The sequence below is a fragment of the Rattus norvegicus genome, chromosome 1, assembly GCF_021556685.1.
Source record: "Rattus norvegicus strain SHRSP/BbbUtx chromosome 1, alternate assembly SHRSP_T2T, whole genome shotgun sequence".
Classification (NCBI taxonomy): Eukaryota; Metazoa; Chordata; class Mammalia; order Rodentia; family Muridae; genus Rattus; species Rattus norvegicus.
Window position 1 is genome coordinate 61,280,156 of NC_141534.1, and position 25,856 is coordinate 61,306,011.

Genomic DNA, 25,856 nt, shown 5'->3' on the forward strand with positions numbered 1-25,856 from the left:
GAACCATCTGGAATCCATTCACTGAGGGACTCCATCCCTGGACAGGAAGCTACAGGTGGGACTTTTGTATCCAGGTCTCCCAGCCCTGGGACAGTGATGCATGGATAAAGTGGAGAGAAGCAGACTGGAATGGTGCAGAGGTTATCCTGCCAACAACCCCAAGCCCCCAGCTGCATGACAATGTAGAACAGCGAGCAGTTTCCCAGCCAGCCTCACTCCCCATAGATAGACTTCTTCCAGTCCCTCCTTATGCCAAGGAAAGAAAAGCAAAAAAAGTAGGGGCAGGGAAAGAAAAATTGTTCTACTCCCAGGAGCCAAGGACAAGCCCCTTCCCATCCTCTGATCTGACCCCATAACCATCCACAGCCAAGTCCTGGGCTCATCTCTAGAGGCACATGGACCCAGGCAGATGAGCCCTTGAATCACAATAGGCTCCTCAAAAGCATCCTATGGGTGTCAGTCCTAAGTCCATGAATCGGAGGTGCTCTGCACAGCTATTCAGAGAAGCCTTCTCTTGATCTCTGTGAAGATCTCTCTGTTGGATGTCAGAGGAGGGTGTCCATCCAGCATCAGTCCTGGGACTGTGGCCCTCTAATGTTTTAGCCCATGTAACCTCCCCACAGAGCCCCACCTGTTTTTGTGCAACTCCTCCTTGATCGCCTTTTATAGGAAGATATTTAGAGTACCTTGCAGGAGGCAGGGAAAATGGCACACAGCTGAGGGTGGTAGACAAAACTGGGAACACATCAAATATTGAGTTGGTGTGAGGCTCCCTAAGCCATGCTTGGGCAGGTCTGTGCCAGCGATCCCATAAGACCCTTTGATTCTCCCCATGTACACAGCAGGAACCAATTGCCAGGCCTACCCTCTGCCCAGAGCAAAGGGAGATTGGAACTTGGATTCCAACCCTGGCCATTCCTATAATACCTGACCTTGTAACCCTTGCTCCCTTTGGGGCTCAACAGTCCCCCTCAAATGTAGACAACAATGTCTAGATGATGTTCACAGCTTTTCTTGCCTGAAACTGTGCTTTGTTTGATACTACAAACCAGGAAGTAGGGACTTAAACTTGAGATCACTGACTCAGGCTAGGGAGGACTCCAGGGCACCTGAGCTCAGCTGCAAAGGCAGAAGCTGAACCACAGTGAGCAGAGGTGGCACACTTTGCTGTTTCTTTCCTTTTCTGCTCTCAGGCCTTTCAGTGAACTCTACAGATGAGGATCTTTCCTCCCAGGCTTAGTGTCTGCAGCCATGATAGTACTCTACAGGGGACTCCAAACCCCAGAAGAGTCTTCAGAAGGAAAGCGCTACACACTGCACTGCCCCCAGCACTCTGAGAAACAGAGACCCTTTCTGGGCTTGGGCCAGTCAGTGCTCAATAGTTAGCTTCTGGCTGCACTGGCTGCTCACAAATAACACAGCAGACTGGGTCCTGTGACCTGGCTGTCACAGACTGTGATTGAGAATTCATTTCAACTGTGTCAGCATAGCCACTCTGTTCCTTCTGGCCCCAGGTTGCACAGAGCTCCTTGTCCTCATACATGCCTCTTCCATCACTGGACCTTAATATTTAAAGTGAGCCCTACACTCAGGATGGACTTGGTTTTCTATACATCATGCCAACCTCTGTTTGATAGGAAGTGTCTGCCTGTGTATTCATACCCCCTTATGTGCCTAGGTGTCCATGCATACCACTACCCCATGTCCTGTCAGAGGCCATCCTCTGGTCAGGTCCTCATGCCTGCATGTCAGACCACCTGTCTTCAAGCCCCAACCCCTCCCCACTCCACAGATGCTGAGCTTATGGGCTTTGCTGATGCATCCAACATTGATGGGGGTTTTGGGGATTGAAACTCAATTCCTTACCCTTGGGAGGCAAGTGCTCTGCCTATCCCTGCAGCTTGGTCTCAGGTGTTTGATGATAACCTAAAGCCTTTCTGAGGATTTATGAAATCAGTGTCATCTTGATGGGTCAGTTTAGAAACACAGCTTTGTTTTTTTTTAATTTTTTTTAACAGTGTACCATCAGTTTGAGGCTAATCATTCAGAATTCAAAGAAAAAGTGACACAGCGAGCATAGACATGACGACTTTGAAGCAGGAGGCACAGCAAATATTCAAAACAGAGAACTGAGGAGAGGTAAACATCTTACAGGCTTTGATTTCTAAAAGCCTAAAGTCTCTCCATAGCCCACAGAAGCCAGATCCTTGAAGCCCTTCCCAACCATGTCATGACAGGTCCTATTGTGACCTCATGAGGAGGTCCAGCCAACAGATGTTAAGCTGTAGCGAGGCCTGCATTTCTTTGAGTGCTTTGAGAGGAGGTGTGGAGTGGAGCCCTCTGGGACTTGGTTGTATCTTGTGAGCTGTGTGTGGTTGTATTGGATTTTACTGTACTGTGTATATGTGTATGTATCAATGTGTGTAGGATGATGTGTGTTGACAGATTTGCTTGTGTGTGACTGTGTGTACACTTTGGCCCGTGTTTGTCAGTATATATAGGAGTGTGTGAGTTTACAGGTTTGTTTGTGTGTATGTGTTTGTATGTGTGTACGTTTTCTTGTGCATGTGTGTGTCCCCGTGTGTATGTTTGTGTGTGTCTGTGATGTGCGTTTTTATTGGTGTGCTTGTGTGTAAGTATGTGTGTACCTGTTCATATGTGATTGGGTTTTGTGTGAATCTGGGTGTTTGTAAGAGTTTGTCTGTGTGTATAAGTACACTTTTGTGTATTTCTGTGTGTGCTTCTGTGTGTGCCTATGTGTGTGTGTGTGTGTGTGTGTGTGTGTGTGTGTGTGTGTGTACACACGTGCCCATCCCCTTTTGCACCTTCTTGTATCTATATTACCTGCACCTCAGTGCAAGAGAATGTAGAGCCCAGAAGCCAGCCCAGCTGCTGTTCCTGAGGTAGGTCATCAACCGTATTTTCAAGACAGGCTCTCTCACTGGCCTGCAGGTGCCCAAGTACCTGTGTTGGCTTACCAGTGGCTCCCAAGGATTAGATATGCCAACCCCATAATATCAGATTAAAGGCCTACGTAGACGGCTGCCTGCTCATTTATGGTTTGATTTTTTTTTCTCTGTTTAAGAGATAGAATTAGGCCATATATTCTCAAGACCACTGGCTATTTCCTTATTGTGGTTTTGATTTTTAGTTATGCTTTATTGATTGATTTATTTATTTATTTATTTATTTATTTATTATGGATTGCTGGATTCAGTTTGGTGGTGGTTTTTATGTTCTCACATGCTATATTATTGTTTTGATTATTTACGTTTCTGCAGTCAGATGATTCACTCTATCTCCATTTTCAATGTCCTGCGGTTTCTTCCTTTTACATTATTCCTGTTTCTCTATTTATTGAGTACAAGCAATCATTGGCTTAGACTTGATACAAATTTGCGCTTTGTGACACTTTGACTCTTCGGCCTTTGTTTAAGGTTTACTATTCACTGATATTTAACTGCCTTATTCCTTGTGATTGGTTAATTTTAATTTTCAGTATTTTGCTCTGGAGAGTTGTGGAGTTTTGTGGATCACTGGGTCCTGAAATTCAATGGAGTTTTCCCTTAAGTGTTGGTTTTTTTATATTTCTTTGTTTTGTCTTATACTAATTGTTTCTCCTCTCGTTTCTTTCATCTGACCTTTTTCTTCAAACTACATCCATTCACAGTATTGATCAGATTTGGCCGCCCAATCCTATTGTAGTATGACGATTTTTATTTAGATCATTGCATTTAGTATGTGTGTGCTCTTTGCTTTCTCTTTTGGGGTTGGTTATTTGGGTGGCTTTTACTTATGATGCTTCATATTTTCCCCCTTTTAATAATTTTACTCTATTTTTCTAGTCTAGTCTTTTCTTTGTTTTTATTTTTTTTCTTTTTGTTTCGTTTGTTTCTTTTAGGATCCACATGTGTAATTTTAGTTCCTGAATTGCTCCATCTTTTTCATTATTTGATTCCATTTTTTGTTATTTTTAGGTATCATTAGTACTGATAAAATGCCTACAGAGATTGAGGAGGAGTTACCACCTCCTAGCCCCGATCCCAGTATCACTCAGGAGGGAACCTTTCATTCCCAATATAAAGTATTGAAGACTATTGGAAAAGGAAGCCATGCCAAGGTCCTCCTTGCCGACCACTGGCTCACAGGTTCCCCGGTGGCGATCAAAGTTCTCCGAAAGGACAAGCAGTGATTCCAGCCAGCCATGACAGAAGCAAACATAATGAGAAAGATCAACCACCCCAACATTGTTTCTCTCTTACAAGTCATTGAAAACAAAACTAGAATATACCTCATAATGGAGCTGGTGGAAGGCCAACAACTCCACCAGTACATCAGAGAGTCAGGGCACATAGAGGAGGATGAGGCTCGGCAAATATTTGAACAGATATTATCAGCAGTGAGCTACTGCCATGGAAAGGGGATTGTTCACCGAGACCTGAAACTGGACAATACAATGATCGATAAAAACAAAAAGGTCAAAGTCATCGACTTTGGGCTTAGCACCAAAACACAACCTGGACAAATGCTAAACCAGCACTGAGGTGCGTACTCTTTTGGTTCCCCGGAACTCTTCCTTGGACTTCTGTATGACGGGACGAATAATGACATGTGGACAATAGGAGTGGTCTTGTATTATATGGTAGTGGGAAAGCTCCCATTTGATTCAGTGATCATCCAAAAATTACAAAAACAAGTTGTTTCAGGGGTGTATCCTGCCCCCTGTGGGGTTTCAGAAGAACTGAAGAACCTCCTTAGTCAATTACTAACAGTAAATCCAATGTATAGACCAACAGACAGTGAGGTGATGAAACACGCCTGGTTCAAAGTACACGGGAAGGGGTTCACAGGTCGTTGTGAAGAACTGCTTCCCCTCAGGCCAGACCCTGAAATTTTGGGTGCGATGAAATGCATGGGATTTCAAGCCTCTGTAATAAAATACTACCTAATAAAAAGAAAATATAATGAGGAAATGGCAACTTATTGCTTCCTACAACAGCAGGCTCTCCCAGGGTATGGCTGCACAGCCCAGGCACAGCAAGTGCGTCCCGTTACATTCCCATTCCCTAGCCTTGATCCTGCTGCTGCTTTTAGATTACAATGAAAGAGGAGTGGAAGCCTGCCAGTCCTTGGCACCTTGCGGGTGTCATTCTCCCATGGTCAAGTATCTCACTTTGGCCAGAAGGGTCATCTAAAAGCAGGCAAAAGAACCACTGTGGCTGGTCGTCTCAGGCCACTACCGATGACACCTACACAGGACCACTATCACAAATGTGCCATGAGTGTCCCATGCATTCAAACAAGCATCTTCAGTGAGAAGAGTAGCAATAAGGAAATCAAAGAAGACAACCCACTCTCCTACAGAGCCCCATTAGAGGATAAGCCCATCCCCAGCAGGGTCCGGCACAGAGGTTTTAAGGTATGGACCATGAATATAGCAAATGCCCTGATTAATCTTTGTTGCTGCTTGTCAAGGAGAAAGAAACCTCGCCTGGGGCAGAACAGCATCTCACCCGAGAAATGAGCCACAGGGAGAGTCCAGAGAACAAGCAGCAGGCATATTCCAGGTGCTTTGTCCTTTCCAGTTTGCTCTATGCACCTCCTTCCTCTGTCTCTGGTTTCCATTTTCCCCACAATTCTTACCTTGTATCTTCTCTAAGTTCTTTCTGAGGTTTCCCCAACACCAAGCCTCCTGTCTCTTCTTGATTTCTCCTATTCCCAGCAGGGACCCAATAGGATTGTTGAGTTCCCCACTCTACAGAATTGTCTTTCTGACCCATCCCTTCAGATGGAATCCATCCCCCCCCTTAGGCCAATAGCTCTCACAGGGTGAGGACTAGAGGTTCATGGAATCTTGGACTCCTCCATGGGCTACTGGTCCTAGCACATGTGGTCATCAATCCCAAGTGCTGCAGAACAGAGTCTTATCTTTTCAAATGTGACGTCCCATTCCATTAAGCCTTAAAATTAATAACAAGGTTTGTCATTGAATAAGTATCAACAACCTAGTTTGTGGGTTATTGTTGATGGTCAGAATCCTGGATGCATGCATAGTTTTTTGCATACTGATTTTTTTTTGTTCCTAAGGCCTACTGATTGGTAACATTTCTAAATGATTTCTTTCAAAAATGTTAACTGAGAAGTAGAAGAGAAGAAGTAATAAAATAATAACGCAATCAAAGCTCCAAATGGTAATCTAAGTATTCTACCTCATATTTTTTTGCTTAGAATAAATTCTTTTTTCCTTTCACAGTGCCATCTTGAAATTCTGTCATATCCTGTGTATAAACAGGTGGTGATTTCAGACACATTGCTAATGAAAAGACACCAGCAGAAGCTACAGCACCAACAGGAGTAACAGCAATAGCACCAGCAGCATTAGCAGTAGCAGAAGGAGGAAGAGGAGGAGGAGGAGGAGGAGGAGGAGGAGGAGGCGGAGCAGGAGGAGGAGGCAGAGCAGGAGGAGGAGGAGAAAAATCTGGAGGAATAAGTAATAGGAAAAGTGGAATAGGAGGAGAAGAAGGAGGAGGAGAAGGAGGAGGAGTGGGAGGAGGAGGAGGAAGAGGAGGAGGAGGAGGAGGAGGAGGAGGAGGACTTTGCTTCCCTCTCCTGGGATAATTGCTGAATGACTTCTTTTGGAGACAGATACTATGCTGAGCAATGTTTATGAAACAAATTATCAGAATATTAACCATTCATAGAAGACATGTCAATATTCCTGAAGAGGATCACCCCTGGAAGACAGAGTTAGATGGCAGTGCAAGCTGTGCGGAAAGTCCTTAATGAGGACGACTTTCTCAAAGCTGATGATGTAATAGTTCTGAAGGAGCATTTTGTGGGAGTCAGGGTCCCATCTACCTCTGTCTGGGCACACAGAGGTCCTGGCCTTGCATCCTGCCTGAGAGGTGACCTGGATTATTGGCTTCCCTGGTCCACACAGGGTCCTGGATTGCTTGGTTGCCCCTCATTCCTGGTCTACCCTGTGCCCCATGGTGTTTGCAGCTTCTATGGGCTGAATTTAATCAGTGATTCACTGGAGCTGGATCTGAACCCAGACCGCAGGGAAGCCCTGGGCACTGAGGACAATAAGAGCAGCAGACAACATCTCCTCCACTGCTTCCCTCTCTGCTCCACAAGGCAAGGCAGCTCTCACAAGGAGGCATCCAGCCTAACTCCCAGCAGGGAGAGTGTGAGATGTCTGTGGATGAGCCCACATTACAGTACGATTCTGTGGGAAGACATCTGGTAGCTTCTGGTGCAGCTGCAGCAGTCAGGACACATGGAACTACAGTGGAGGTGAGCTATAGGACCAGGTAGCGAAGAGTCTGATCTGGCCAATGCAGATCTGAATCCCTGGGTGCTCAGGGCTACAATGAATACCAGTCATGGGCATGCAATGTGTCACTAACACTGTGTGTGACCACATTCTGAAAGTCTTGTCCAGAAAAAAAAGTGGTCTTGAGCACTGAGTTTCAGTCCCGACTCATGGGGTACAGGATAGCAGATTGACCTGAGTATGAAATCGCATGAATATGCCCTCTGGCTGCTCCCTGGGCTCAGGATAGATGGGCCCTGAGAAGGCACCATTCATGGGTCTGCAGTAGTAGGGGAGAGCTTGGCATTCATGAGGCACTCCTAACCCTTATTTGAGCCAGTCTGGGGAGGAGATGGCATCATTTGTGATATGGACTTACGTGGGACACTATGCTTTGATGTATGGCACAGACAGCTCCCGTCCTCCTTGTTGACAGTTCAGACCCACAGCTGGCCTCATCTCAGACAGTCCCATGAGGAGTGGTGTTTGGTTCCTGCTTCACAGTTAGGGCAGGAAAACACCTAGGATACGATGGGCCACTGCAGTGAATACAGGCCATGCGACTGTCTTGTCCTTGCTTACTTGTTTTTTCCTCTTCCTCCTCTTCCTCCTCCCCCTCCTTCTCCTCCTCCTCTTCTTCCTCCTTCTCCTTCTCCTCCTCCTCCTTCTCCTCCTCTTCCTCCACCTAATTTCAGGAACCACCCAGAGACCTTCACAGGAGTGTAGTTCATGCTAATCAGAATGCAGGGCTGGAGATCAAATTCTGGGTAAGGTCTCCATCCAGCCCTGGTTGCTCCCCCACACACCCTGCCTACCCGAGATTTCCAAATTGTGTTCTCAGGGTCATGGAGAATCCGCTACAGTTAGCCCTGCCGATACAGCCAGTTTCTTGGGAGCACTGGGTTTAGCAGGAGTCCTCTCCATCAGGCTCAGAAGCTTAGAGTGAGTGAGAGGGCTTGCTGAGTGGCACACTAGGACCAGAAAGGTGTAGAGCCCTCCAGTGGTAGTCATGAAGTACTGCAGGAGTTTATTTCCTGATTTCCTCACCTATACCTTGTTCTAAAGCCTTTTCAGGGACCCCTAGAGACCTAAGAAACTTGACTTTGGACCCCCATAGCGCAACAGAGAGACTAAAGCAGCAGCCCTGTGAAATTTCTGCAGAGGACAGTGTGGGCTCTGTGTTATAGAGTGGCTGTGGACTGGCATGAAGGCTGACTGACCAGCCAGTCACAGAGAGCTAGGGACAGTTAGATTCTTGGAGGAGGGAGCATGAGCGGCAGACACAGCAGAGTTGAGGCCTTCAGAGGAGCCAGCTCATTTAATAGAGAAGCATATGCCCTCCCAAAAGCCTGTCAGCTTAAGACACTGCACTGAAGACCTGACCCAGTAACAATGCCTCATTTACACATCACCTACCTGTGCCTTGTGTAGGGTCCTCAGGTTAGATCCTAAAGTCCATCATGACTTAAAAGCAGAAGTTTGCACATCACTGTAATGTGGAGGCTACTCTCAGCTGATGGGACCCACGCAGTCTGTGGACAAGTTTGCTTAAGTGAAAGTTGGCCGTCCTTGAACTCTCGGGTCTTCCAGGGTAATGTGTGTTGACCACATGCAGAGTTATTCCCTAAAAACATAAGTGCCAACATTCAACAATAGGGAGAGAATCCTATACTGGATGGAATCACTCGGCTCAGTGTGGACACAAAGATATCCTATGCCATGGCATGGAGGCTCCCAAGAACTTCTAGGATGAATGTGAGGCACACAAGAGCCCACAGTGCAGCCTGGGAGAACATTAAAGTATCTGGAATTATCAGGGACCCTAAGGTATGTTGGGCAGGATATGGAGCTGATGCATGCTGGGATGCTTGGAGGAGACAGCCTGAGGTAAAATAGAGGGCAGTGTGTAATGAAAGCTAAGACAGAGCAACCAACAGGATGGCTTATCTGGCCCATGACAGATCGACTCTGCCAGAATTAGATGGTCTATGTAGAGCTTCAGTCCTGGGATTGTAGGAGCATAGAAAGCGCCAAAAGTCAGGGTGCGGACTACCTCCATGTTTTCGTATCTCCCTGTAGGTTGAAGAGGCAGAGAACAACCGCAGAGGTGCCCAGTATGTCCTCAGCCTGGACAACAAGTGTCTGTTCAATCATACAGACAGCCCACGACTCTCTCACCCAGCGAAACCTGAGACTGCACACTGGTGGACCAGCTGGTTCCTCAAGAGGTTAGCTCTCTCAATGGCATGAAGTTCAGGTGCTACCTCTTCCTATACTGGCCTGGTGAAGACAGAACCCTGGAGGATATTGTGGTCTGGGCAAGAGATATACAGCAGCCCTTTCTGTGCCAGCCAGCCTTGAAGGTTGCTTGACATCATTCCAGCATGACCAGTCTCCAGCCTTTTCCAAGCAAGTCAGTTGTTGGCCCTTACCACTTCTGCCCACCACATCAGTCACCTTTCCCTGCCCACTTGTAGGAGATGGGACTAGCTCTGACTTAATCATAGGGCTTTTGATGGGCTCTATTTTTCCTGTTTCTGGTTGTAAGCTACTAGGATTCTCAGGAGCATAAGTGTATGAGAGAAACAAGTGTCTTGTTAGCCCTGAAGCAGCCTGGACTCTGGTCTTATCTGCTAGAGAAGGTGTCATGAAGGGACATGGGCAGTAGAGGGAGGTCTATGGCTGCAAAGCCTGCCTAGGCTCCAATAATCCAAACTGGGTACTGCAGAATTTCCGAGATCACAGCTCTGCAGTTACCCTTCTCATGTCCTGGTTTTAACTACTGCACCCAACACAAAGCCTCCCTTGCAGTATGTCTCAGATCCATTTGAGACTCTGCAAACCAGACATCTTTGTACGGAATGGAAAAGAACCCTTACTGCACATCTCAGGTTGTGGAGGCTGATCCATCCTGTCTGGCAGTGTTTCTTTTTTTTTTTTTTTCTTTTTTTTTTTCCGGAGCTGGGGACCGAACTCAGGGCCTTGCGCTCGCTAGGCAAGCGCTCTACTGCTGAGATAAATCCCCAACCCCTATGACAGTGTTTCTGAGTCACTGGTATAGGGCTGTTTGGGGTCTCCTCTCCTCACCTTAGTCAAGAAGGTCCAGGGTTATCAAGCAGGTACAGTCCATGGGCTCTGATATGGTTTATGGTATGTTATCTACTCATGGAGCCCTCAAGATTTCTTTACTGCCCAGGGTCCAAAGAAGTATTTGATGCCCCTTTACTTGGATGAGAGGAGACTTGAATGTCACTGCTGCTCACAGGTTCTTGGTAGTTGAGCCCAATAGTGGATGCATTTTTGTGAGTCATATCTGCACCTCCTCCTAACATCTGTTAGAGTAGATGAAGTCTGTCTGGCTGGTTGGGGCAGTACCTCCTCCCCTAGGCCTTCTTGTGTGCATCTTGACCTCGGCCAGAACATGTGGAGTTGGGACAACCATTCTGGATGTCAGCTGATGCAATGCCTCACACAGAGGTGCTGGCAGAACTGAGGGTTCTATTCCCTGGACATTGTGACACGAAACAGACTGGGAACAGTGGGAAGAGGAGGGTCCACAAGGCTAGCTCAGACTCCAATCTCTAAAGATCAGATTTCATCTTTCGTACAAAATCTGGTGAACTAGCCCTGTACGAGACGCATATTACCTTCCATTAGAAAACCTCTGGGAACAAAAACCCTAGTGTAAAGTGGGGTCTGTGCCAACTGTGGGTGCCTGGCATCGGTCAGGTCTGGTGTCAGGATAGGCCCATCCACAGACACAAACAGGCACACACACACACACACACACACACACACACACACACACACACAGAGAGAGAGAAACACATCATTTCATGCAAGCCTACACCGCTCCCCCCAATCACCTGCTATCTTGGGATGTGTCCAGGCTGCCTCAACTTAGCTTCTTCCCACCACATATGTCCCTAAATTGTGTGAACCAGGGGTGGTCACTTCCCTTCCTGGGTTCCCTATTCCTCAAGTTCAGGTGAGGTCACTCTGCTCCTCCTGATCCTTTCCTGGTCTAGAGCTTGTCACCTCACCCTGTGGTTCACAAGTGCTCCCAAGGAAGAAATAATCCATGTCTCCATGTTTACGTGGTTGCCCATACTGCTGATTCCTGGCAGGAGTCATGTGTGGATGGGTACTTGACAGGGTCTTGGTCCTTAGTTTGTCAGTGTCTCCATGAACACAGCATTCCTGTGAGACCAAAGCACTCCAGACAGCTTGGGATATGCTGAGTGGCATGGCAGAGTATGCCCCTGAAGAGCAGGCAGGCCCAGCATGGCCACAGTACACCTTGGATGTGCCTGTCTGACTTTCCCACCAGAGCACGACCTGCTGTAACAGGTGCTTGTCATTATCTTGGGGAACACAGCAGTGAGAACCCTGCTGGGGCTTCTGGTCTCCAGGGAGCAGGCAGGGGCCTTGTGCTCACTTGTCCCTCACTAGTCCCCTGGCCCAGGGATTGTGGTTTTCAGGACTCCCAGAAGCATCAGAGGCCAGCACAAGTCATCCTTAGTGTGTGCAGCAGCTACAGGTGCATGCAGGTCAGGACCTGTGCCCTGTGTCTTCAGAGACAAGAAGGAGCCAAGAGCATTGGCTGACCCTGAGAAGCCACTTGGGTCTCATAAAGATTCTATTTATGTCCTTCTTCTGGGCCTGTGGAGACATTGTAGGGAACTATGCCAATTTCCTTGGATGCCAGGCTGTGCAGAACTGCAGACTGTGGTCACAATCCACAGGGAATGGACAGGACAATTACAGGCCACGCTCTGCCATGCCTCTGCCTAAAAGTGTGCAATGGGGTCAGGGTATGGGCATAAGGAGGAGCCCTCGCAGATTTGAGTCTCCTTCCAATATTCATCTGTGGGCTGGGTAAAGAAAGCCAGCACAAAATCACAGTAACTTTATATGATTGTCTTTTAAAAGAAACATCAAAGATAACAGGTGTAAATCATGAAAATGGCATCTGTGTGTGCGTAGACAGCTGTTTGCATGGAGAGTGTGTACCCACACTCCAAGCACAGACTACAGGCATGGGGAGTGTCTGTCTACACTTGGAGCAGAGCATACATGCTATCAAACACACAATAAAGGCCATCATGCCCAGGCCCTGGGTCTATAAGCCACTGAAAGCCTCTCACTCCTCAGTGGGGTCTGATGTCCAATACCTTAGAGACATCTGCAGACTGTGCTGTCAGAACATGAAGAGCCATGAGCGTCTCCCCCGGGAACTCTGTAGTCTTGCTGGAAATGCAAGAGGAAAGCCCAGCCTCTAGGCCAACGTGTAGCATAGTTCATACAAGTATCACTGACACACAAACATGTTGAAGACAACATGGCTGGGCCTGGCAGAGCTGTAACTTGGCCAAAGGCAGAATGGCTGGGACAAATGAACAATCAAGGCTGTGGTAGCTCCCTAAAGCCTGGATTTCTGCCCCCTCTATTATGGGGTCTCTGAAGAAGACAAACGGATGGACTCCTAGAGCATCCTGTTGATTAGCTTGCTGTTCAGATGTGGGATGTGGTCACAGTGCTCTGATAAGGCCACAAGAACATCCATGGGAGTGGAAACTAGCCTAGGTGTGTCCTACTGTGCCCAGGGAACTGCACTCTGGCTTATGGTGTGGAGGCCCAGGGTGCAATGGGGTCAAGGAGTGGCATAAGGAGGAGCCCACGCAGCATAGCATGTGAGTCCTTGAACTCACTGCATTTAAGTCCTAGGGTGAGTCTCATGTGGTCAAACTCTGCATGACTCAGGTGGCTGACATCTTACCTGCTGTGATTGACATCACTGGCTTTTACAATGTGGGTGTAGCCTTAAGAGCCATGTTATATACTTGTCAACTGGAAAACAGAACTTGTGTTTCACTTAGGATGGATGTGTGTCCTTCCAAAGTGTGAGTGTACCATACTTTTGTTTTCTTCCCTCCCTCTCCACTTCCAAAGTGTGGAAGGCCTCCTTGATGTGGGCTCTAGACCGCCAACGCTCACTGCAATGATCACTTGGGTTTGCCATGAATGAAGTTCTGTACTGGGAACTGACCTGGCACAGGGCTAGGCTTCCCTTCCTTGCTGACCGAGCAGAAACCTGTGACAATCAAGTGACACCTGAAAGAGTTCCTGTGCACCAAGTTGTGGTACCGTTCTCTGAGTTGCATGCCTCTGTGGATGAGTCCCACAAACGCCAAGGCACTGATGACAGGCCTGGAAAAGGACAGCATAAGTCACAGGAGACCCCAGGTTGATCTGGCAAGGGATAAGGACTCTTTGCTATGATTAACCTTATCTTGCTCATGGACAGACAATTCTTATGTGAACCAAGTGTGCTAATTTTAAGAAATTGGGCTGGGGCTGGAGAGCAGGCTCAGTGGTTCAGAGCCTGGCTGCACTTTCAAAGGTCCTGAGTTTGATTCCAGTCACCATATTATGGATACTAACTAACTATAATCAGATCTGATGCCCTCTTTGGACACACAGATGTACATGCAGATAGACCACTCAAATAATTGAATCTTAAAAGAAAGGAACACAGGAATGAAAGAAGGAAGAAAAGAAAGTTAAAGCATGAAAGAAAGAAAGGAAGGAAAGTATGAAAGAATGAATGAAAGAAAGAACGAAAAATCAAGAAAGGCAGAGAGAGAGAGAGAAAGAGAGAGAGAGAGAGAGAGAGAGAGAGAGAGAGAGAGAGAGAGAGAGAAAGGAAGGAAGAACGAAAGAAAGAAAGAGAGAGATAGAAAGGAGAAGAAAAGAAAGGAGGAAGTAAGCAAGCTGGTCAGCTGTAGAGAAATGGGCCTGTAATACCAGACAATCAAGACACACAGTAGGAACGGGGATCAGAAGTTCAAGGCTAGCCTGGTCTACAGCATGAGTTCAAGGTCATCATGGACAACTTAGTCACACCCTTTTTCTAAAGGTGAGGAGGGCTAAGGCTACTAACTCAGTGGTAGAGCACTCGTGGGGAAAGCAGACTGCTGTCCATTGATACCTCTCCTTCCTTGCTCTGAAATACACAATGGTATTAGAAGAGTCAAAGGTTCTTGGCCTAGTATCCACTATTCTATTTGCTACATCGTTAAGGGTGCAGTTTTTGGTATTTTGGTCAGGGATCAGATCTATGAAATAAAACTTAAGCAATACTCTTATTGCTGTCAGAGTGGCAGGTGGATGATAAATGCTTGCCCACCTGCATCAGTACAAAGCTGGTTCCTTGGACTCCCTGCAAACACATCACTGCTAATTGTATGCCCTGTGTAGGCTTTTCCAGCACTGTACATAGCTTGAAAACCTTCCCTGCTATGGACCCTTGAGTGGGCATCCTGCCTCTCTCAGTCTCAGAATGGAGCACCTGGTCACCTCTAGGCTCACAGGTCAGGGACCTCTTCCATCCCATGGTGAACAAGACTGGCACGGCTGCACACACTTTGAAAAAAGAATATATTGGCAACCCTTAACGAAAAAGATGGTTCTTACTTTCCATTATGGCATTCTATAAAATACGGGCATTTCCTGGTACAATTACACATGTCATTGATTGTGTGTGTGCGTATGTTTTTGGAGGTTGGAGGGGGATAATTCATTTCTCTAAGCCCCTTCCTCAATGCGAGGCGAAAAACATTGACTCTCATACAGACTTTTAATAATTACACAGTTATTTATATATTTTAAGATTTGTTTATTTTTCCAACTTTTTTAGCGCTCTCTCTCTATATATATATCTCTCTCTCTTTCTCTCTCTCTCTCTCTCTCTCTCTCTCTCTCTCTGTGGGTATGTGTGTGTAATTAGATATAATACTCAGGGTCAGTACATCCTACACTTGAGCTACCCTATAACTTTTTATGTTTTAAACAGCCTTATTATGATATCTTTGACATATAAAGGTGATATGTGCTAGAGGTGAGCATCTTGATGTTCTTAAAGACATGTTCTTTCTCAGATACAGAACGCGAGCTGGCTAAAATCCTTGCTGCTCCTGCAGATTAACCTTGTCATGCACTGAAGCAATGGGACACATACTAAGCACACTCCCTGAGATGCCTCCTAGGTTGGTAGCACTGGCTCCATCCCAGGCACAGCTGGAGTGGGCAGCTGTAAGGTTGAGGACCTGGATTCAGGACACTGGGCCCCAGGAGCACCTCACCTGCTGGTCATCCTGTGTACCTCTGAATGTCACTCCTGGGTTCTCACTGCCTGGCACTTAACCATAGACACCACTGTAGAACTGTCTAAGGCCAGAAGGGCAAAAACATTGTTGTTATAAATTTCTACTATGTAAACGTCAAATGTTGAGCTTCTTGAACAGTATTCTGAAATGAACCTGGGAGAAACGCAAGAAATATGGCCTGAAGTCTCTTCTGGAACTGCCACTCCAGCATATTCTTCCACAGGCAGTCACTCTCCTCTGCACTACCATCCCCCTTGTTTTGCAGCTCATGGATCTCCTTGCTTAGCATATCCACAAGGTGCATTTGCTGTTGCTTCTCCAGCTTCTCCCTGGTATCTTGTTTCCATGGGTCTGGAGACAGACTCCCCAGAGGACAACTCCTCTTTACTGATAGTTATGAACTGCAGATCCCTGTGCTCAATAGTGGGGTGCTGCTGTGGGGACTACAACACCAGAATGACTGTTTCTTGGGGCCTCTGCAGTGTGGAAGGTTTTCCTGGTTTGGTCGGTGTGGTCAAAGAAGAGAAGGAAGCAGGTTCAGGGAACGAGAGTGCATCTCTCACCCATTCCTCTCCTGCTCCCTGTGCTTCCTCTCTGCTTCCTTGTCCAGGCAGGCCTTCTATATCTCAGGCCACCGCTGCTGCTCCTCACTCTTTTTTGCTACCCAGCAGCCACCTGAACAGACTGGGATCCTGCCTTGTTTGCAGAAGGTGGTGGGAGGGGCAAATCCACTAAAATGCCGCCAAAATCTGGTGTAGTGGACCTGTGGTAGAGGAGGTGGTGGAGGGAGGTCTGTTCATATGGGCTGGGAGACAGTGACAGTGGTGGGCAGCACCTCTGCTGGGGTTTCCCAATGGCCAGGACCACTCTTAGTCAGAGTGGAAGCAGGGGTAACTGACTTGGAGGAAGGGTTCAGGTGCTCCTGTCTGGATGTCATAGATTCCAATGAGGAGCTCTGGATCCACATATTACTGTCACACTAGAGACCCTTGCCAGCCTCTACTCAATGGAGCTCAAGTAGGTAAAACTCTTCCTGAAGTTCTTCCTTGGAAGGGGTAAGAGGCTGAGAAAAGTAAAGAGGAAGCTCTACTAATTCAGGGACTCCCAGAGATGTTAGCAAAATTTTATGCATGTTTCTTCCTCACAGAGGAGGTAACAAAAACTGGGGAATGGGTGAATAACCAGACCTGGCACTGCTTTATGGCTCACCCTCCAAGTAGCCAGCTGTTCCTGTGTCTATGAAGGAATAAAAAGATTTTTCTATACACTGATGCATGCTGTTTGTGGCACTGTCACTCCTGCAATTTAGCTCCTAACCAGGTCTAGGTTGAGGGGTCTGTTCTTGTGAAATGTAAAGAAATAAACAATCAGATGCTTAAACCTGCATAAAAGGCGTACTTTTTCCTCAGGGATCTGTTTTACAATCTTTTAAAAAGCATTGAAGGGGGTTGAAACCCCGAAAGGAGCTTTGCCATTTCAGGAAAGGGCGATGGAGGGAAGATTTGTATGGTGGGTTACTGGGAAGACAGGAAGGGCTAATATTGGATTATAAAGGAAATAAATAAATGGTTTTCTAAAAAGCATGTATTTTAAATGCTGTGCTAAAAATGTAATGTTGACCCTATGCTTTCAATAAAAAACATTTCACATTTTCTTATTTACTCATTTACACTAATTCGCATTTTCCCAGATTCAATAATTTAGTATTAGTTTACTTGAGTAGCGTAATAAAAATAAAACTGCTGTGAACAAAATTCAGGAATGATAGTTAATGTAATTTGTTGAGAACTGTATCAAAGAAGTAAGATATTTCACAAGTAAGAAAGTGTTCCAGCTCATCTCAGACCTCAGTGCAGAGGTCTCCAGTGGAGACAGATGTTAGCTGCTGTTCTAGTGGTATATGCACACTTCTCTCCAGGAATAGGAGGCTGATCTATTAGAAATAGTGTTAAAAACCCAAGTGTCACATTAAATGACAAGTAAAATAAACATAACAACATTCCTTTAAATGCAGGAGCCATGTCATACCCATCATACACTGAGGGCAGGATATTTAGCACTGAGCCAGAGACAAAGATGTATCAGAAGTTGGCTTCACGCACCCCTACAAGTCTCCTGACACCACAGACCAGGAGAAGGACTTTCTCCAGGACTAGATGAGATCTGTGCTAGAGACATGAGAGTAAATACGTGAAGCCTTTTGGAGGTTGAAGCCTTTTGGAGGTTGGGGTCCCTATTCAGGATACTCCATCCTCACTACTTTGTTAGCCAGCCTTTTAAGTGTAAAAATGATCTCCACTACCTTGGAAACCTGACACTTTTTTGAAGACACATTTACAGTGCATTTTGATCTATAAGGTCAAGGGTTTTTCAAGTAAAATCCTAATTTTGGACTAATTTGAGACCTCTATGAAAACAACAATGATCAAAGTACAATGTGCCTCACTGCCTTCTGGGTTACAAGGTGACTTAGAGAGTGCCTCCTCTTGTCACATTGGGGCTGAAAAGGTGATCTTGCTCTGTTTTTCATCAGCCTGTCTTTACCAGGCAGTTTCGTTGGATCACTGTGCTCTGTCCAAGGCTTTTGAGGACTCTCTGGGGAGCCGTTTTGAGCTGAATTATTATAGAGCTCAAAACCTTTACTCTTCCACCTATCGATGCTGGACAATGCCATCGTCTGCTACACATGTGGCTGGAGCCATGGATCCCTCCATGTGTACTCATTAGTTGATAGTTTGCTACCTGGTAGTTCTGGTCGGTTGTGGTTGGTTGATATTGTTGTTCTTCCTGTGGGGTTGCAAACCCCTCCAGCACCTTCAGTCCTTTCTCTAACTCCTCCATTGGGGTCCCCCTATTCAGTGCAATGGTTACATGCAAGCATCCTTATTCCAGAGCACTGAGATTGGAATGGGTGTGTGGGAGCGGGAACATCCACATAGAAGCAGAGGCAGGGGTTTGGGAAAGCATGGGAAGGGGATAACGTTTGAAATGTGAATACATAAAATATCCAAGAAAAATAAAACTCATAAAAACTTCACTCTGTGCTCTGGGTTTACCTGAGCACAGTGATCCAATGAGCCATAATGATCTGAAACTGAAACCAAAGCCAATTCATTCATTCTCTCCCTCTCACTGGTTCTAAGACTTGAAGAGCTTCAAAGTATGCATCTAAAATTCTTATAATTAATAACTGCTCTTGGTACAATAGGGTGATCTTTCTATACATTCTTTGACTAGCGTAAAAATGCAAAACCAACCAAGCAATCAGAAGAAACCATAGCCTATGGTCTCACTATATATTTGAGGCTGGCCTGGAATTCACTACACAGACAGGGGCACCGGAAACTCACAGAAATCTGCCTCTTTCTGCATTCTTAGAGCTGGCATTAAAGGTACATGCCACCACAAATAGCTTTATATGAACATTTTCAAAAGCTTCTATTGTGTCTAGAAAAACATTTCATTTACTTAGTAACTATCTATGGGGGAAACTGAACTTATTTTTTTCTCAACACCTGAATAGTAATTTGTAAATAACAAAGTAACCTTTTTTAGAGTAATTTTTTAAAAAGCACCCAACTACTCTTCTCTCACCTGATAACACACATATTATTATCCATCAGAATGACAGCATCACATGGTGCTGTCCCCTGGTGTGGTTATCCACACCTGTTCACAGTTTAGTCTTCCTGTCTGCTCACCTGGGACTCATTCATTACCCACTTCCCTCTTTGAGTTTGTAAATGGTGTTCTGCTTTAACATGCCAACACATGGTCTAGCCAGGATTGTTTCCTGTTCTACGCTTTAGTAAAGAGGATTCTAGGCTGTCAGATACTGATACTGTTGTTGATACTCTAGCTACAAAGGTCAGGGCTAGGGTGTGCAGGTTCCAAAGCTGATTTAGGGTCAGAAGAGGGTTCACAATACTGCACTTAACAGACTGTGAATATATCTAGGAAACCGTACCATCAGATCTGATCTGAATCATGATCCAGAAGTATTTCTCAGCATCATGCACTCAGTTTCAACTAACTTCTTCCTTGAAGAGCTGAGCAAGAGCTGTGGTAGGAGCTACTACATGGGACTTTAAGGGCCTCTCTTTATAAAAATAATTTATGTGTATGAGTGTTTGCCCAGCATGTGTGCACATGAATGTTTGACTGGGGCCCAAAGAACTTAGAAGAAGGTTTCAAATCCCCTGAAATTAGGGGCAATTGTGAGCTAACACTGGTAGCAATTGTAAAATACTGAACCATCTTTCCAGCCCCAGATTTTGATAACTTTTAGGAGGAGCCATATCTCAATACAGGATTACTATATGTTGGCTAACCTGGCTTGAGTCACTAGCTCTTACCTCTCTGCACCATGGAGGACAATGGCTGGGTAAGAAAGGTGGACAGGCAGTGAGATAGGATGTCTTGATTTGCAACTTCCAGGGTAACCATGGAACTGGTACTAGTCATGAGTTCAGCTGCCTTAGGTAGAAAAGAAACAGCGGTCACTGTCACAGTAGAGTCTATGTTCAGAATACTTGTGCTTAGGTTCCTCAACCCGGTTGCTATGTGGGAAATAAACTAGGCTTTCAGAAGATTATGTCCTGTCCACATCACTTATGATAATTAAATATAAAATAGGTAAATATATTCTATTCTATAACATTAACATTAAGATATTTAAACATTTTACAAGCTCCAAGTATAAGTGTACATATTTATATAATTATTTAAGGAAATACTCTAAAGAATATACATTCTTATGAGTGAACAAAAATGAGATTCATGTGCTCTAACAACTAGGATTATAGGGGAAGATGAGTAAACACAAAGAGCTTTTACAGCACTTCTTTTTGAATTCAAATTTCAAAATAAAAAGCAAAATATCACTTCAATACAGTAAGACTAACCAATCAGCTTTAAAGTAACCAATTAGTCATACCTTTCCTGAGAAAGTCCAACCAGACTAAATCCATCCACAATGAGGAGTTGGTCATGGGCACCTAGTTGTCCAACCTGAGCTACCAGAAGGATGCAGGTGTAGGGAGAAAAGAAAAAAGGCATCGTCAATGCACAGCAGCATTCCTCACACCACACAGTCAGTGCACAGCAGCATTCCTCACACCACAATCAGTGCACAGCAGCATTCCTCACACCACAGTCAGTGCACAGCAGCATTCCTCACACCCTTGCTGATTTCCCTCTAGGACTAAATAGGAATAGAAGAGAACACAAATTAGACACATTGCTCTCCTCATCTTCCAATGGCCTAGTGTCTCCCTATGATCATAAGGCTAGTCAAAGAGGAAGCAGAAGTGCCATTGGGCATGCCCTTCTTTTCAGAACACTCCCGACAACACCCACAGTGAACAAAGCATACATACACACCAGAAGTATCCTGTGTCTTCACTCAACAATCAGCCATACTTAGAAGAGCTGTAGCAATGAGAAAACAGAGGACGACCTACTTTCCTGCTGTCTCTCAGCAGAGAGCAGGACATTCCCCAGCTGGGGATTTCCCAGAGGCATTAAAGGATGAACCAATTCCAATGGGGCAATTCACTGATGAAGTTGTGTTGCTGCTTTCCTTCAAGAATGTAACCTTACAAGGCGGTGGGGGATAAGTTTTCTCCCATAAATGTGGCCCAGATTGTCCAGAGAACACGCAGATGGCAAAACCCAAGTGCCTATGTACTTTGTCCTTCCCAGTTTGCTCTGTGCTCATTCTTCCTCTGGCTCTGTTTTCCAGTTCCCCATAATTCTTACCTTCTAATATCATCTAAGTATTTTATGATTCTTCCCCCAACCCAAGCCTTCTCCCTCTTCTGGATTTCTTCTCTTCCCAGCAAGGACTCAATATGACTGCTGTGTAGCCCACTCTAGAGCGTGGTACAGCTGAATGCATCCATTCACCTGAAGTTTATCACACTCTAAAAACACCAGCTTCCACAAAGTGAGGTGGAGAGTGGTATGAGCTGAAGAAGTCTTCCATACTTTACTGGTCCTAGCACACACGGCATTTATCACAAGAGGTATAGAACAAATTCTTATGCTTTCAAAAGTAACATCTCATTTCATTCAGCCTGAAATCTAAAAACCAGCAATGACTTTGAAAAATTGAAATTACAGTTGCTGCAACAGTGCAGATCCTGTGAAGAGTTGGTCCTGCGACAGTGGAGGCACTGAAATAGCGCCAGTTCTGTGACAGTGAAGGTCCTTTGAAAGTGGAGGCACTGAGATCGTGGAGGTCAATCTACCTACAGGGGAGCTGCTGCACAATTGAAGGTTCTGCTACAGTGGAGGTCCTGCAAAATTGGAATTGCTGATACAGGGGTATTCCTGTCACTGTAGAGATCCTGGGGCAGTGAAGTTGCAGAATCATGGGAGATCTTGCTTCAGTTGATGTCCTGAAACACTTTAGTTGCTACGGGTGGTGCTACGACAGTGGAATTCCTGGGATAGTGGAGGTTATAGGACAGTGGGTGTCCTGAGACAGTTGTAGTGCTCCTACAGTGGAAGTCCTGTGACAGTGGAGGTCCCGCAATAGTAGTGTTGCTTGGACAGTCCAGTTCTTGGACAAAGGAGGTCCTGTGACACTTGAGATGCTGAGACTCTTGAGCTCCTGAACAGTAGAAGTGCTGTGATAGTTGAAGTGCTGAGACACTTGTGGTCCTGTAACAGTGGAGTTGACACACAGACAGTGGACTTCCTGAGGTAGTGGTGGTGCTTAAACAGTGGAAGTCCTGTGACAGAGGAGGTCCTGCAATAGAGGAAGAACAATATATGCTGGCTGATGACCCAGAGCTTCCAGAAAATAGACCACCAACCGATATATATCAGAGGATGGCATTATTTGAAACCAATGGGATGGAAGGCCCTTGGTCCTGTGGAGATGTGATGCTCGAACGTAGGAGGAGGCTGGAGTGGTGGGTTTCGAAAAGTTGGGTGAGTTGAGGAGCAGCATCATAGTGGCAAAATGGAGGGAAGAGGGAGAAGATGTAGGAGTGGGCATTTGTGGATTGGCACCTCTGACGTGGGACATCATTTGGGATGTTAAAAACAGTGGAAATGATAAGGTTTACATTGTCTGACCCAAACCTAAGGGATACTACATAAGGAACACAAAAACCCACAGATGCTCACCAACAATCAGATAAAATTTGGCCTTATGCGCTCTACTCCAAAGAAACTATTCCAAGAACACTGTTTTTTGTTTTTTCAAACAAAGTTTAAAACTCTTAAGTGTACTCTCAAATCTGCCCTAATTCACATAAATTGGTCAAAACTGTTGGCTTTGTAAATACTTCTATCTTGTCCCAATAGTCACATGCTGGTCATCCCAACAACATGATACTTGTCAAGGTGGGAGTCAATCAACATGGGATCCTTGTTCCAACTGGGTCATGCAGACCCTGAGTTCACCTTCAGTTTCTCACACACACATACACACACACACACACACACACACACACACACACACACACACACACCACACATACAGAGAGAGAGAGAGAGACAGACAGACAGACAGACACACAGACACAGAAACACACACACATGCACACACACACACACACACACACACACAGACAACGGACACAACCACACATGAGAGGGGGAGAGGTAGAAACAGAGTGAGAGAGAGAGAGAGAGAGAGAGAGAGAGAGAGAGAGAGAGAAGGAAGTGCTTATCATCTACTTTCTAAGGCATATTGTGTGCTCTTCGCGTTGAGCACAGAGACTTGCACATGTAAACCAGTCTTGTACACCTAGGAACATTTTCTGTTCTGTATTTTCTCTTTTCTATCCAGTTTTTAGGATATCTTTAAAAGCAAGTAGGGCATTGTCCTACCATGAAATCTTGGACCTAAAGGTACATTTTAATACAAAGCTTACATGTCACTTACAGATGAATCTAGTAGGAAGTACATTAAGTTCAGAATCATTCAATCAGAAACCCTTAGTGTGTATACATCATTCTCACTGCCTTCACTTAACCTCATGTTTAGACCACTGTTCCTAGCTGGAGATTCCTGTTTATCTCCCAGAATAAAAGGGAGTCTCCGTGCTCAAGTGGAACAGCAGATTCAAGGTGGGACTGTTGGGTGACATTACAGTGAACATCAGGGACTGTCCCACGGAGGTAGGACATGGCCCTTTCTTTCCTCCTGGGGAAGCAGTATCTACATTGTCCTGAGCAGGGAAGGATCCTCTCATTCTAGCAGATATTCTGGATGACACAAGGAATGTGAATAGATTATGAGATCAGTTTTCCACATTTCTTTCTGAGGCAGAGACCCTTGAGACCCTTGGCTCAGGAGTAACAGTTCCAGATAGCAAGGTGAGGTCAGTGTGGGCCCTGTGTTGACCTATGAATAGTTATTTATGTTAATCACCAAATCTTTAAAACTTACAGCATGTGAGAGAAAAGTCTCCCAGGAGTCTCAGCTAAAACTAATCAGTGAGTTTTTAAGAACAAGAACAAGTAGGAAATTTAAATTCATGTGATTGCTACAAACAAAGCAAGACACTGTCACTAGATCACCTTTGTGTAAGGGCCCTGACGACATACACAACTTAAGATGTGAAGTGCTCAGCTAGCATGCTTCCTGGCATGAACCCAAGACACAGCTTCTCTGTGTCTCATCACCTCTGAAGCATGGTCCACAAACAATGGCAACAAACCTTCTCTTCCTCAGAGTTCAAAGTTACCTTTATTGTTAGTGATAGTTTCCACAGTTAACTAACCTCTACTGGATAGACAGGTTTGACTAACCTTCTCTGAGCTTCCCCCAACCATGTACAGATGGTACATCCCTCTGCACATGAGGCCTGTTCCTCTCAGGCCTGCTGTTCTCTTTCCCAGATTAGAAACTGGATACCTTTCAAGCCTACATTCTTAAGTCATCTATCAACTTTGGGTACATGATAAGCACAACATGACATTGGGTGCCAAATAACACTTTCCTACCTGACAATGAATATGATCCAGGGGTACCAAACATGGAAACTGGTCAGGTAAGGTCAGGTAACCCCCATGCCATCTCCATGTGGAGATGAAGATTGACACACCTCCCCAAGCAGACTTTCTCAGCTGTCTCAGCCCACACAGCAGTCCTTTGCTGAGCTTCCTTACTCCCAGTGACTGATGAGAGTACATGAGAAATGCCTGATTTCTGGAAAGCCCTGGGCCCCATGACCTACAGTAGCAGCAGCTTCTGATCACAGGTGATTTCAGGAACTGAAAATGCCTAATGTTCCTGTGTTGATTTGAATATGCTCAGCCCAGGGAGTGGGACTATTTGCAGATGAGCCCTCATTGGATAGGTGTAGCCTTGATTGAGGAAGTGTATCACTGTAGATGTGCCCCTTATCTTTCTTGTCCTAGCTGCATGAAAATCAGTTTTCTAGTAGCAGCCTTCAGATGATGATGTAGAACACCCAGCTCCTCCTGTACCATGTCTGCCTAGATGCTGCCATGCTCCCACCTTGATGATAATGAACCAAACTGCTGAACTTGTAAGCCAAACCCAAAGCAGTGTTCTTCTTACAAGATTGCATTGGTCATGGTGTCTGTTAATAGCAGGAAAACACTAAGTAAGTCACTTTCTACCACAGATTACGAGGTTAATTGAGTGATGTCTTCACCTGAGGAGACATGGCCTCTTATTAAAGTTCTAATGTCCTAAGTAATTGCAGGCTCTCTTCTGGCCTAGGCATTGGCTATAATATTAATCTTCCCAGTGTCCTTTTCTCTGTAAACTATACATTTTGCATTTCTATTTGCCCCATTTGCTCTTTTTCATTGAAGTCCTATACCTCAGTATAACAGAGGCCATACTGGGCTCTCTTCAAATTTTCATCGAAGAAATTTGTTTATTACTTTTTAATTTAGCCTCAGGTAGGTTTTTAGGATGTGGGCTGAAGGAAGCCACATTTTTGTAAAAGCATCATACAAACTATCCCAGACCAGTTACAAATATTGTTGCCTTCTGAATCCCCTTGTCCTGGGCTTCCACATTCTGGATATGTCTTGGCACTCCTGACTCCCAAGCTCCTGCCAGTATACCCCATTAAACTCTTCTTAGAGCACTGGGCCACTTCTAGTTCAAAGTTCTGAATTCTTGCATATTTTCCAAAAAAAGTAACAAGCACAAACTGGCATGGTCAGGTTTCACACAGCAAGAGTCTGCTCTATTACATCCCATTCTGCATTAGTTACCTTTTATTTCTGTGACAGAAATGCCATGAGCACAGCAAACTATAAAACATGTAGGCGATTAGTGATCCTATTTCACAGACCACCTGTTACCATAGGTTAAGTTCCATGACTACAGGGCACAGTGGAAGGAGCAGGAAGCAGAGGACTCACATCTGGAA

At 45.4% G+C, this 25,856-nt stretch overlaps 1 long non-coding RNA gene across 4 annotated transcripts in view; it reads right to left on the reverse strand.

The window, feature by feature from the left end:
• Nucleotides 1-3,599: 3,599 nt before the first annotated feature.
• LOC148007071 (uncharacterized) overlaps nucleotides 3,600-25,856 on the reverse strand; it is a 31,088-nt gene continuing 8,831 nt past the window's right edge. Inside the window, exons 3-8 of one of the 4 annotated variants that reach the window (XR_015646164.1) lie at nucleotides 20,866-22,237; nucleotides 20,420-20,493; nucleotides 19,839-19,959; nucleotides 8,732-8,939; nucleotides 7,695-7,836; nucleotides 3,600-4,945 (exon numbers count right to left, since the gene is read on the reverse strand). This is a non-coding gene — a long non-coding RNA (uncharacterized LOC148007071). Of the gene's footprint in view, nucleotides 4,946-7,694; nucleotides 7,837-8,731; nucleotides 8,940-17,237; nucleotides 17,417-19,838; nucleotides 19,960-20,419; nucleotides 20,499-20,865; nucleotides 22,238-25,856 lie in introns of those variants that run through there. The other 3 variants (XR_015646165.1, XR_015646163.1, XR_015646162.1) reach the window with 3 other exon arrangements.